The sequence below is a fragment of the Podarcis pityusensis genome, assembly GCF_964106645.2.
Source record: "Podarcis pityusensis genome assembly, chromosome: 2".
In the NCBI taxonomy this organism is placed as follows: domain Eukaryota; kingdom Metazoa; phylum Chordata; class Lepidosauria; order Squamata; family Lacertidae; genus Podarcis; species Podarcis pityusensis.
This window is the reverse complement of record NC_138029.1, coordinates 126473133-126484106: the sequence shown is the minus strand read 5'-3', so window position 1 is coordinate 126484106 and position 10974 is coordinate 126473133. Positions and strand designations below refer to the sequence as shown.

Here is a 10974-nt window from a genome sequence, read left to right as displayed (position 1 = left end):
TTATGAAGGCAGCCCAGTTTAGGGAAGATGTTTTATCGTGTTTTTAATATTCGGTTGGGAGCCACCCAAAGTGGCTGGGGAAACCCAGGCAGATGGGCAGGGTATAAATAATAAATAGAGAAATAAATGATAATAGTCACACATACGTATATAAGTATATTATTTAAACTATACAAGTAAATGTAATAAATCAGCACGGCCCCTGCGTCTTATTACTGCCTCCCTGTTACCTAGCCCAGTCTTCAGCAGACATGGATTATGCCTTTCCTGTTCTTCTGGCCTTTTTGAGGAGCCAGGAAGAGTCTCCGTAAGACCCTCAACTTAACTCTATTGAAATGATACAATAACAAAAGTACTGTAAATAAGGAAAAAATAAGTGTGCAGCTGCCACCCTGCTGTGGAGGGAAACATAAATCCATCAGCTCATACACAAATAGCAAGTCACCCGCTCCCGCCCCCATTTCGACTTTCCACCCCACATTCTATACATTCCGCTGTGGGGAGAGAGGCGACTTGGTGGGAGGAGGGGGCCATTTCCCGACGGAGCCCCAAGAGCAGGAGGCCAAAGGCAGCGCCATCTCTTCCTGTTTCCATCCCAACACAGGCAGGGGCTGCTCTGCGAACGTAGCTCTAGAGGCGCGCGCCTGCGACAAGGAACCCGAAGTGTCTATAGGTCGGAAGTTTCCAGGGGGCCCAAACGACCCTGGAAAAGTGGGAGGTTTCCCGAAGGGGAGGAGGGGTGTGGGTTGACTAGTTCCCCTCACCCCCCTACTCCGCTTTCTATTGCGAGGAGGGAAACCGGAACAGCGAGCAAGGGAGGCGGAGGTCCAGAGAGGACAAAGAGGTAAAGAGGCTGCGTGGGGAAAGGGGGCGATTTAGGGGGGGAGGTAAAGAGGAAAAGACAGAGACCCCTCCCGGAAACAGAGCCATAGCTATGGGGGTGGGCTAGCCGGGGGTGGTTGGTTTTTGCACCAGGTGACGCCTCCAGCAGGGCGCCATTGAGGATGTCTTTGTGGGGACGCAAATGTCTCCAGTTGGGTCATTGACTCGGGGGAAATACAGCCTAGTTTCACCCCTGCCCGCAAAAAAGCTCCTGCACCTTGATGGAGAGATGGAGTCCACGAAAGGGTTAAAGGAAGTGAAATAGGCCTTGATAAAGGACCCCCCCCCATCTCCCGCCTCCCTGCCCGTCTTGGGAGGCCCCTCCGGATGGAGAGGTTGGTGCGCCGGGGAGAGGGGTGAGCGGTGCCAAGGGGCTTTCTGGGCGCAGGGGAGACTGTGGGACGGAGGGAGGTGGGCAGAGGAAGTTGGGGGGCTGAGGGAGGAATGGCAGCATCCCTGGGGGATAGAAGGCCAGCCGAGCAGAGAGGGAGAGAGAGAGACACTTCCTTTTGGAGAGATGTCTCCATCCTTGGGCGCTGGAGGAGGAATCTCCGGTGGTGGGTCTGCCTTGGCTTCTCCCTTCTGCCCACTCTGCCTGATAAGGGGGGGGGGGGGTCCACTGATTTTTCTCACCCTTTCCTCCCTGGAAGCTCAGTCCTCTCCCCACTGATCCTCGGCTGCATTGCTGTTATTGTTGTTTAGTCGTGTCCAACTCTATTTGCCAGGAGGTGATGGGACCAGTGGCCATGATCTTGGTTTTTTTGATGTTGAGCTTCAGAGCATATTTTGCACTCTCCTCTTTCACCCTCATTAAAAGGTTCTTTAATTCCTCCTCACTTTCTGCCATCAAGGTTGTGTCATTTGCATATCTGAGGTGGTTGATAATTCTTCCGGCAATCTTAATTCCGGTTTGGGATTCATCTAGCCCAGCCTTTTGCATGATGAATTCTGCATATAAGTTAAATAAGCAGGGAGACAATAAACAGCCTTGTACTCCTTTCCCAATTTTGAACCAACCAGTTGTTCCATATCCAGTTCTAACTGTAGCTTCTTGTCCCACATAGAGATTTCTCAGGAGACAGATGAGGTGATCAGGCACTCCCATTTCTTTAAAAACTTGCCATAGTTGCTGTGGTCGACACAGTCAAAGGCTTTTGCATAGTCAATGAAGCAGAAGTAGATGTCCTTCTGGAACTCTCTAGCTTTCTCCATAATCCAGTGCATGTTTGCAATTTGGTCTCTGGTTCCTCTGCCTCTTCTAAATCCAGCTTGCACTTCTGGGAGTTCTCGGTCCACATACTGCTTGAGCCTGCCTTGTAGAATTTTAAGCATAACCTTGCTAGCGTGTGAAATGAGTGCAATTGTGCGGTAGTTGGAGGATTCTTTGGCACTGCCCTTCTTTGGGATTGGGATGCAGACTGTTCTTTTCCAATCCTCTGGCCACTGCTGAGTTTTCCAAATAGTCAAACCCTTGGTCCACCTTGGAGAGGAGAAGAGAGAAAAAGCTGGAAGGTCCTGAGGGGGAGGAGGGAGGAGAAGGCCTTCTCCAAAGCGGCTCTTTGCTTCTGGAAGCCCCTCCCAGGAAGTAGCCAGAGACCTCTTCCTCTCTCTCAGGCTCCCATTCTTAAGTGTTTCCACTGCATGGTTAATTGATGGTGGTGGTGCTGATGATGTATATATACCAATCTAGGAATATGGGAGAAGGATGCTATAGAAAGGCTTTCAGGGTTTATATATAAGTATATCCAGAAGGCATTTCTATTACAGTGGTGCCCCGCAAGACGAAATTAATCTGTTCTGTGGGTGTCTTCATCTTGCAGGGTTTTTCGTCTTGCGGAGCACCGCTATCAAAGGCTTAGCGGATAAGCGGTAATTGACAGATAAGCGGCTTAGCGGCTATTAGCGGATTAGCGGATAAGCGGCAATTTGCAGATAAGCGGCTTAGCGGCTTTCAGAAAAGGCAAAATAAACGCAAGACCCCCCAAAAATTTTCGTTTTGCGAGACAACTCCATAGAAAAATTCATCTTGCGAAGCAGAAAAAAAATCGGAAAGCCCTTTCATCTTGCCGTTTTTCGTTTAGCGGGGCATTCATCTAGCGGGGTACCACTGTACTTTTATTTTTTGTAGGCAATGTCAGAGTGGGTTACAAACTGAGATACAATCTATCAGCATCCAAATATCCATAATCCGTCCCAGTCTGGGGCATTTCCATGGTAGACAATACCTGTGGCTGGAGGCTCTACACCCAGGGCTGTGCATCTGCAGGCCTGGAATTGCCAGTATTATAGGCAAGGGGTGTGAGATTGCCAAATTTACAGACAGTATGTGAGTGAGAGTTTGTGTTTGGGATGATAGTTTACAGCAACCGTGTAATTTACTCCATCCGTAACTTTTCATGAACCGATATTGCAGTAGGAATTCCAAAATAACTACGCAAAATCTACAAAGAGACTCTCAGGATAATGGAGATTGCGAATCTTCCTGGTCCACAGTTCACATCCTCAGCCTGCAGCCCACAAATGCTGAGGCCATAATACTTTTATTAGCCCTTAACGGGACACCAGCTACTTTGTTATACTTTCTTCAACACATGAATATTTTTGAATACTTTTCCAGTGACGTAAATAGCACTTCCATTTTACTCATTCCGCACAGGAGAGAATCTGATCTGCAAGTCTGAGCTCAACTTCTTCCTTGAAACAGAAAAATAAAGAGACTTTGAGAGGTATGTCCTTCCTCTTGTCTGGGAGACGGTATCTTGTGGGTCTCGTTTCAGTTTGCGGGAACATGAGAAAAGTCCTGCTGTATTAGGATCAGGGCCCACCTCATCCAGCATCCTCTTCTCACAAGGACCAGCCAAGGAGAAACCCCCCAGCAGGGCCAACAGCTGTCTCCCCACTCAGGACTCCCATCCCCTGGGATTCAGATGAATAATTCCTCCGTAGGGGGAGGGGGAGTAATAGCTGGGAACTGAAGGACTGCTACTGAAATGGTGGGTGGTTCTGAGAAGGTGGACACAATGGAGCCGCCTCAGGAAGTAAATAGTGCAGGATTAGGGAATGTGTGCAGTTGGTTGGAGTGTATCAGGAAGATGTTACACATCACGGAGGAAGGAGGGAACAATACAGATATTTAGCTTTTTCAGAGGAGGAGGAAGATGGAGAAAGTGTGTCCCTCCAGATGTTGTTCCAGTAGAACTCCCATCATCCCTGGACATTTGCCATCCTTGCTTGGGCTGATGGCACTTTGAGTCCAACCACATCTGGAGGGCCAGAGGTGTCGCACCTCACCATAGATGGTTCCTCTAGGAGCTCAGACTCACTTGGGAGGTCCAGGTGGGTATAGATACCAAGGGTCACTGAGACACGTTTTCATTTTTTTTTTTTAAAGTAAATTTTTATTCAGATTTTCACAAATTTATACAGAACACAAATAAAGAAGAAAACAAAGTAATAAAACAATATAGAAGAAAAATACAAACAAAAAACACGTATAAATTCTAATTTTTCTTTCTTGTGACTTACTTTCCCGACTTCCTCATACCTCCCCTTTCTGTATTCTAATTTCTTAAAAGATTGTCAGCAAATTCTTCCCTTACTTTTGACTTAATTTTAATATTTAATTTCTTTAAATTTCCCCTTGCCGCAATTAACCCCTTAATTTTAATCCATCGTCTCTCTAACATTCATTAATTTTACAGTATTTCTTTAAATATTCTTTAAATTTTCCCCAATCCTCTTCCGCCGTATCTCTTCTCTGATCCCGGATTCTGCTCGTCATCTCTGCCAGTCCCATATAGTCTATCATCTTCATCTGCCATTCTTCCACGGTGGGTAGATCTTGCATCTTCCAGTACTTTGCGATGAGTATTCTTGCTGCTGTTATAGCATACATAAAGAAAGTTCTATCCTTCTTTAACACCACTTGGCCAACTATGCCCAGAAGAAAGGCCTCTGGTTTCTTAGGGAAAGTATACTTAAGTACCTTTTTCAATTCATTATAGATCATTTCCCAGAAAACCTTAATCCTTGGGCACGTCCACCAAAGGTGAAAAAATGTTCCTTCAACTTCTTTACATTTCCAACATTTATTATCGGGCAGATGGTAAATTTTTGCAAGCTTGACTGGGGTCATGTACCACCTATAGATCATTTTCATAATATTCTCTCTTAAGGCATTACATGCCGTGAATTTCATACCGGTGGTCCACAACCTTTCCCAGTCAGCGAACAAAATATTATGACCAATATCCTGTGCCCACTTAATCATTGCAGATTTAACCATTTCATCTTGTGTATTCCATTCCAACAGCAAATTATACATTCTTGCCAAATTCTTAGTACTGGGTTCTAACAGTTCAGTCTCTAGTTTTGATTTTTCCACCTGGAAACCGATTTTCCTGTCCATTTTGAAAACTTCCATTATTTGATAGTAATGAAGCCAATCTCTCACTCTCCCCTTTAATTTCTCAAAACTTTGCAGTTTCCATTTGTCCCCCTCTTGTTCCAAAATTTCTCCATATCTCGGCCAAATGGCCTCCATATTAAATTTTTTATGAGCCTTTGCTTCCATTGGCGACAACCACCTTGGAGTTTTACTTTCAAGCAAATCTTTATATCTGGTCCAGACATTATATAGTGCTTTCCTGACAATATGATTTTTAAAACCTTTATGAGCTTTAACCTTGTCGTACCATAAGTATGCATGCCATCCAAAAATATTATTAAATCCTTCCAAATCTAGAATGTCAGTGTTTTCAAGAAGTAGCCAATCTTTCAACCAACAGAAAGCTGCTGATTCATAGTAAAGTTTAAGGTCTGGCAGGGCAAATCCGCCCCTTTCTTTCGTATCAGTTAATATATTAAATTTTATTCTCGGCTTCTTGCCCTGCCAGATAAATTTAGAAATGTCTTTCTGCCATTTCTTGAAGCACTCCATCTTGTCCAATATTTGCAGTGTCTGAAACAAAAACAACATTCTAGGCAACACATTCATCTTTATAACTGCTATTCGACCCAACAAGGAAAGCTTCATATTTGACCAAATTTCTAAATCTTTTTTGACTTCAATCCAAGATTTCTCATAGTTATCTTTAAATAAATTCACATTTTTTGATGTCATATTTATCCCCAAATATTTCACTTTCTTAACCACATTTAACCCTGTCTCATTCTGAAACCTTTCCTTTTCAAATAATGTTAAATTTTTCTCCAATACTTTCGTTTTAGATTTGTTCAATTTAAAACCTGCTAGCTGACCAAACTCCTGAATTAATTCTAACACTCTTTTTGTACTAGATTCAGGCTCTTGTAGTGTAAGTACTAGGTCATCTGCAAATGCTCTCAACTTGTACTGTTTCGCTCCGACCTGCACCCCTTTAACCAACTGGTCCTTCCTTATCATGTTTAACAGGACCTCCAGGACCGAAATAAAAAGTAGTGGAGAGATTGGGCACCCCTGACGTGTCCCTTTTTCTATCTTAAATTCTTCTGTAACAACATTATTCACAATAAGTTTTGCTTTTTGTTCAGAGTATATCGCACTTATACCATTTTCAAATCCTTGGCCTACCCCCACCCCCCGGAGATTCTTCATCATAAAACTCCAAGAAATATTATCGAAGGCTTTCTCGGCGTCCACAAATATCAAAACTGCTTTAGTGTTAATGTTCACTTCCAGCATTTCCAAAATATCTACTATGTTCCTTACATTGTCTGATAGATGTCTTCTTGGGAGAAAGCCTGCCTGATCTCTGTGAATCTCCTCCATCAACACTAATTTCAACCTTTTTGCTAAAATGTCAGCAAATATTTTGTAATCCACATTCAATAAGGAAATAGGGCGGTAGTTTTTGAGTTGAGTCTTTTCCGTCTCTGTCTTTGGTATAAGTGTGATGTATGCCTCTTTCCACGTGTCGGGTGCCTTTTTCCCCTCCATAATTTCATTACAAACTTCCTTCAAAGGTTGTATTAACCATTCCTTCAAAGCCTTATAGTATCTGGAAGTAAGTCCATCCGGTCCTGGAGATTTGCCCAAAGTCATATTTTGAATGGCACCTTCTATTTCTTGCTCTGTTATTCTCTGGTTCAGAATTCTTTTGCTTTCCTGTGAGATCCTTCTCAGTCCAGAAACAACTCTATATCTGTGTCTTTCTGAGGCCCTTGTGTGTACAAATGTCTGAAATATCTCTGGAAGCAGTCTCTAATTTCCGTTGGTTTATAGATGTTCTTTCCTTCCATTTCCAAATGTGTAACCGTATTCAATTTTTGCCTCTTCTTTATTTGCCAAGCCAGCAACTTTCCACATTTATCTGCCGATTCAAAAGTCCTTTGTCTCATTTGCTTAATTTTCCATTCTATTTCTTGATTCATCAACTCCATATATTGTGTCTGATATAATTTGATTTCTCTCAGAATGTCCTGTGATTTTGGTTTTGATCTTAATTTCCTTTCTCCATCTTCTATTTTCTCCAAGATTTTTTCTTTCTTTTCATTCTGGCTTCTCTTTTTAATTGCATTTTGTTGTATCAAGAATCCTCTCATGACTGCTTTACTTGCGTCCCAAATTATTCTTTTTTCCACACTAGTCCTCATGTTGATTTCAAAATAGTCTTTTAAAGTTTTCTGGGCCTTTTTGCAGAATTCTTCATCCCTAAATAAGGTGTCATTCATCCTCCATCTGAAGGTACCAGTTGTTAAGTTCATCACCATCCTTACCGCATTATGGTCGGAACAAGTTTTTGGGCAGATTTCCGCTTTTTTTATCCTGGGTGCCATTCCTCTAGTAATCCAAATTTGGTCGATTCTAGTCCATGTCATTTTGGCTTCAGAAAAGAAGGTTCCCTCTCTTTCAAGTGGGTGCTTTATCCTCCAGATATCCACCAAGTCCATATTGTCAGTCATTTCAAAAAAGTGTATCTGAAGAAGTGTATCTTCTTCAGTGTATCTGAAGAAGTGTGCATGCACACGAAAGCTTATACCAAGAACTAACTTAGTTGGTCTTTAAGGTGCTACAGGAAGGAATTTTTTTATTTCAAAAAAGGTTTTTGGTAGTCTTCCTTCTTTTGTAACTATCTGTCTTTGAGCTTTATCCATGTTCGTTGAAACTACTCCATTCATGTCTCCCATCAGGATTAAATTTTTGTCCATATAGTCCATCAAAGTCTCATGTAACTTCTTAAAGAATTCTGCTTTCCCCTCATTTGGTGCGTAAATTCCCACGATCTCCTTGAACTTGAATTTCAATTGCCAAATATCTTCCTTGATCATCTTTAAAGACTAATTTCGGTTGCCATTTTTCCTTTACGTAAATCACCACTCCTCTTTTTTTAACTTTATCTGATGAGATGAATTCTTGACCTAATCTTTTGTTGATCAATAATTTCCTGTGCAATCTCGTCACATGTGTCTCTTGTAAGCAAATCAAGTCCAATTGCTCTTTTTTTAATATGTGAAAAACACTTTTTCTCTTTCGGGGAATGTTCAAACCGTTACAGTTCCAACTCAATAGTTTTAAAGCCATGATGGGGTTTATTTATCTTCTCCTCCTACTGCTCTGAGTAGATCTTCTTCCTCCACCGGTGATGTCTTTTTGTATTGTGGCTTGCCTTTGTCCAAAATTCCTCCTCCTGGGTAGTCTTGTCCAGATTCCGCCCCTTTATAGAGATCTTCTTCGTGTTGCTCTAGGAACTTATCTTTCTCCTCCACGGTCTTTATTTTCCTCCCCCCCCCCTTGTATTTGAAAGATAGGCCTTGAGGGTATTCCCACCTGAAAAGTACACTGTTCTTCTTCAGTAGTACCACTAGATCTTTGTACTGACTATGTTTCGGGATATCTTTAAAAATTTCCACAAAGGAATCTTCAATTCGCAAAGTTCTTTGGTAGTGCAAATTTAGAATTTTATCTCTCTCCTCTCTTGACCTTAATGTTACCAAACAGTCTCTTGCCTTGTTCTTCCTTTGTTTTGCACCCAATCTAAAAGCACTCTCTATTTTAAATTCTTCCTGCTCCAATTCCTGTTTCCAAAAATCCGAAAACTCTTTTGTTAGAAATTCCACCAGGTTATCTCCTTCACTCTCTGGTATTGCCCGGATCCTAAGATTCCTCTCCTTCCTCTGCATTTCAATCATAGACAATGCCAAATCATGTTCTCCTAGTTTCTTAATGACCGGTGGGAATTTTTCGTCAGTAGCAATTGCAATCTCTTTCGCCTCCTCGGCAATCTTTCTAGTACTGGATGTTTCCTCTAGTAGTTTCCCAATAGATTCTGTATTAGCATTGACTTTGTTCCCTAGATCAATTATACTTTTGGTATTTAAATCAATTTTCCCTGAGATCTCTGCAATTGTCTTGTTTGTTTCAGCAACCTGTTTACTTGTTTCTGCACCTTGCTTTTTTAGCTGGTCCAGAGATTCATTAATTTTACCCATAAATTTTGAAAGTGCATCCTCAGACATGGCTTTTATAGCTCCTGTTCCAGAAGGACCAGATGTAGAGGCCCTTCTTTTCGTAAAAGAGTCAGTTTTATATTGTCTGCCAGATCTCAAGGTTTTTTCCTGTGACTCTCCTTTGTCTTGATCATTTGCCATAACACTATCTTGCAGTCAAGGTCATTCCCACATTCCAAGTCCTCTTTTCCCAGCAATTCAGCAGGGTAAACTTCACTTGTTGCTGCAACTAAACAATTCTCCTCCAGGGGGCGAAAAGTCTATTGTTGTCTATGAACTTTTAATATGGAGGTATTCTTAAATAAAAAGATATTCCCACTTCCCAATTTTTGCATAGGCTCACAATATTAGTCTCCATGAAATTGAAACAAAGTCATATAGTCCCAGGGAAAGTGTATCTTTCCAAATTCTGTGGCAAGAGTCTATCGTTACTTTGTTACTTCGACACTTGACAATTTACAGCCGGCTTCCCTTCTCCGGCAGCTCGTCGAGTCGAGGTACAGCGGTATAAATATAGTCCTCTTTTTTTTAAAAAAAGCAGGTAATTTGATCTCAATTCCTTCCTTTCCCCCCACTCCTGCCCGCGGGGGGAGGGTCTCGGTTTCTTAAACGGTGGATCACTTATTCCAAAAAGAAGCTTCACAGTTAAGGCTTACCAGTTCTTTGCTTTGATGTTGCTGCAGAGCGGAAAGGCAGACTTCCTTTTAATCCTTTCCCGTCTCGGTTTCCAATTTTTAAAAATTTAAGTCCGAAATTGGTTCTTGGGTCTTTGTCCTACTCACGGGTAGTAGTTTTTTTGGTCCCAAATTAAAGGAATAAATCAGCGCTCTCCGTCAATGGCGACGCGGCTTCGCTTCGCGGGCTGGGTACAAGCGACTCTCAGCACCGCACCACTCACCCGCTGCCGATCCGAAGCCTTTAAAAAGGCTCCTTCATGGCTTCGGGGGGGCGCAAAGGTGCCCACTGAGTCTCCGGCTTACAGGCTTCGTGCCTGTAATTTTTTGGGGTCCCTGCTTCACCGTAGCTGTGGGACCCGAACCTACAAAGCAGATCTTGGGAGCTCCGAGGAAAATCCGCCATTAGACGATGGCGCTGACCGGAAGTCCCACTGAGACACGTTTTCAGGGATTATGATTGATACCTAGACTCCAAATCCAAGGTGCCCACACTAAATGAAGGTTTTGATGATACCCTCAAAGAGGTCTGGTTTATATTCCAGAAGACGGCCAACCAGAGGATAGATCTGAAGGTTCTGAACTGAGTTACAATCGAGATTCTGAGTTACAATTCAGGCTGAGAAATGGAGGCAGGGGTCCTAAATGTCATCTAAAGATGGTTTCCCCCCTCAGGCTCTCTTCTGGTGGAAGCATCTCTGACTGCACCTCCTCTCTCAAAAGTCAGATTCTGTCCTTCCACCCCCTTTTGTTGACATCCATCTGCCTCGAGACACAATGTAGAGTCTCCATGAGGTTGAAGTCAAACAGGGGTGTTAGAAGCACAGACGTGACCCCCGCAGAATACAAGTCTGGGCAGTGTGTGTGGAGGTCCTGGGCTGCCTGCACGACAAGGCCATCTTCTCCAGCAGGGTGGCCCCGTTTAAAAATGCAAAAATCCGGACAGAGTTGTTGAGCTTTTTAAAAAATA

General features: G+C 42.9%; 1 protein-coding gene across 2 annotated transcripts in view; it reads left to right on the top strand.

Annotated features, from left to right (window-relative positions):
- The first annotated feature begins 1016 nt into the window (after nucleotides 1–1016).
- The window catches only part of LOC308469829 (uncharacterized protein), a 33346-nt gene continuing 23388 nt past the window's right edge, over nucleotides 1017–10974 (top strand). Inside the window, exon 1 of one of the 2 annotated variants that reach the window (XM_080992817.1) lies at nucleotides 1017–1217. The gene's annotated coding sequence lies outside the window, so the exon portion shown is untranslated. Of the gene's footprint in view, nucleotides 1239–10974 lie in introns of both variants that reach the window. The other variant, XM_080992816.1, reaches the window with a different exon arrangement.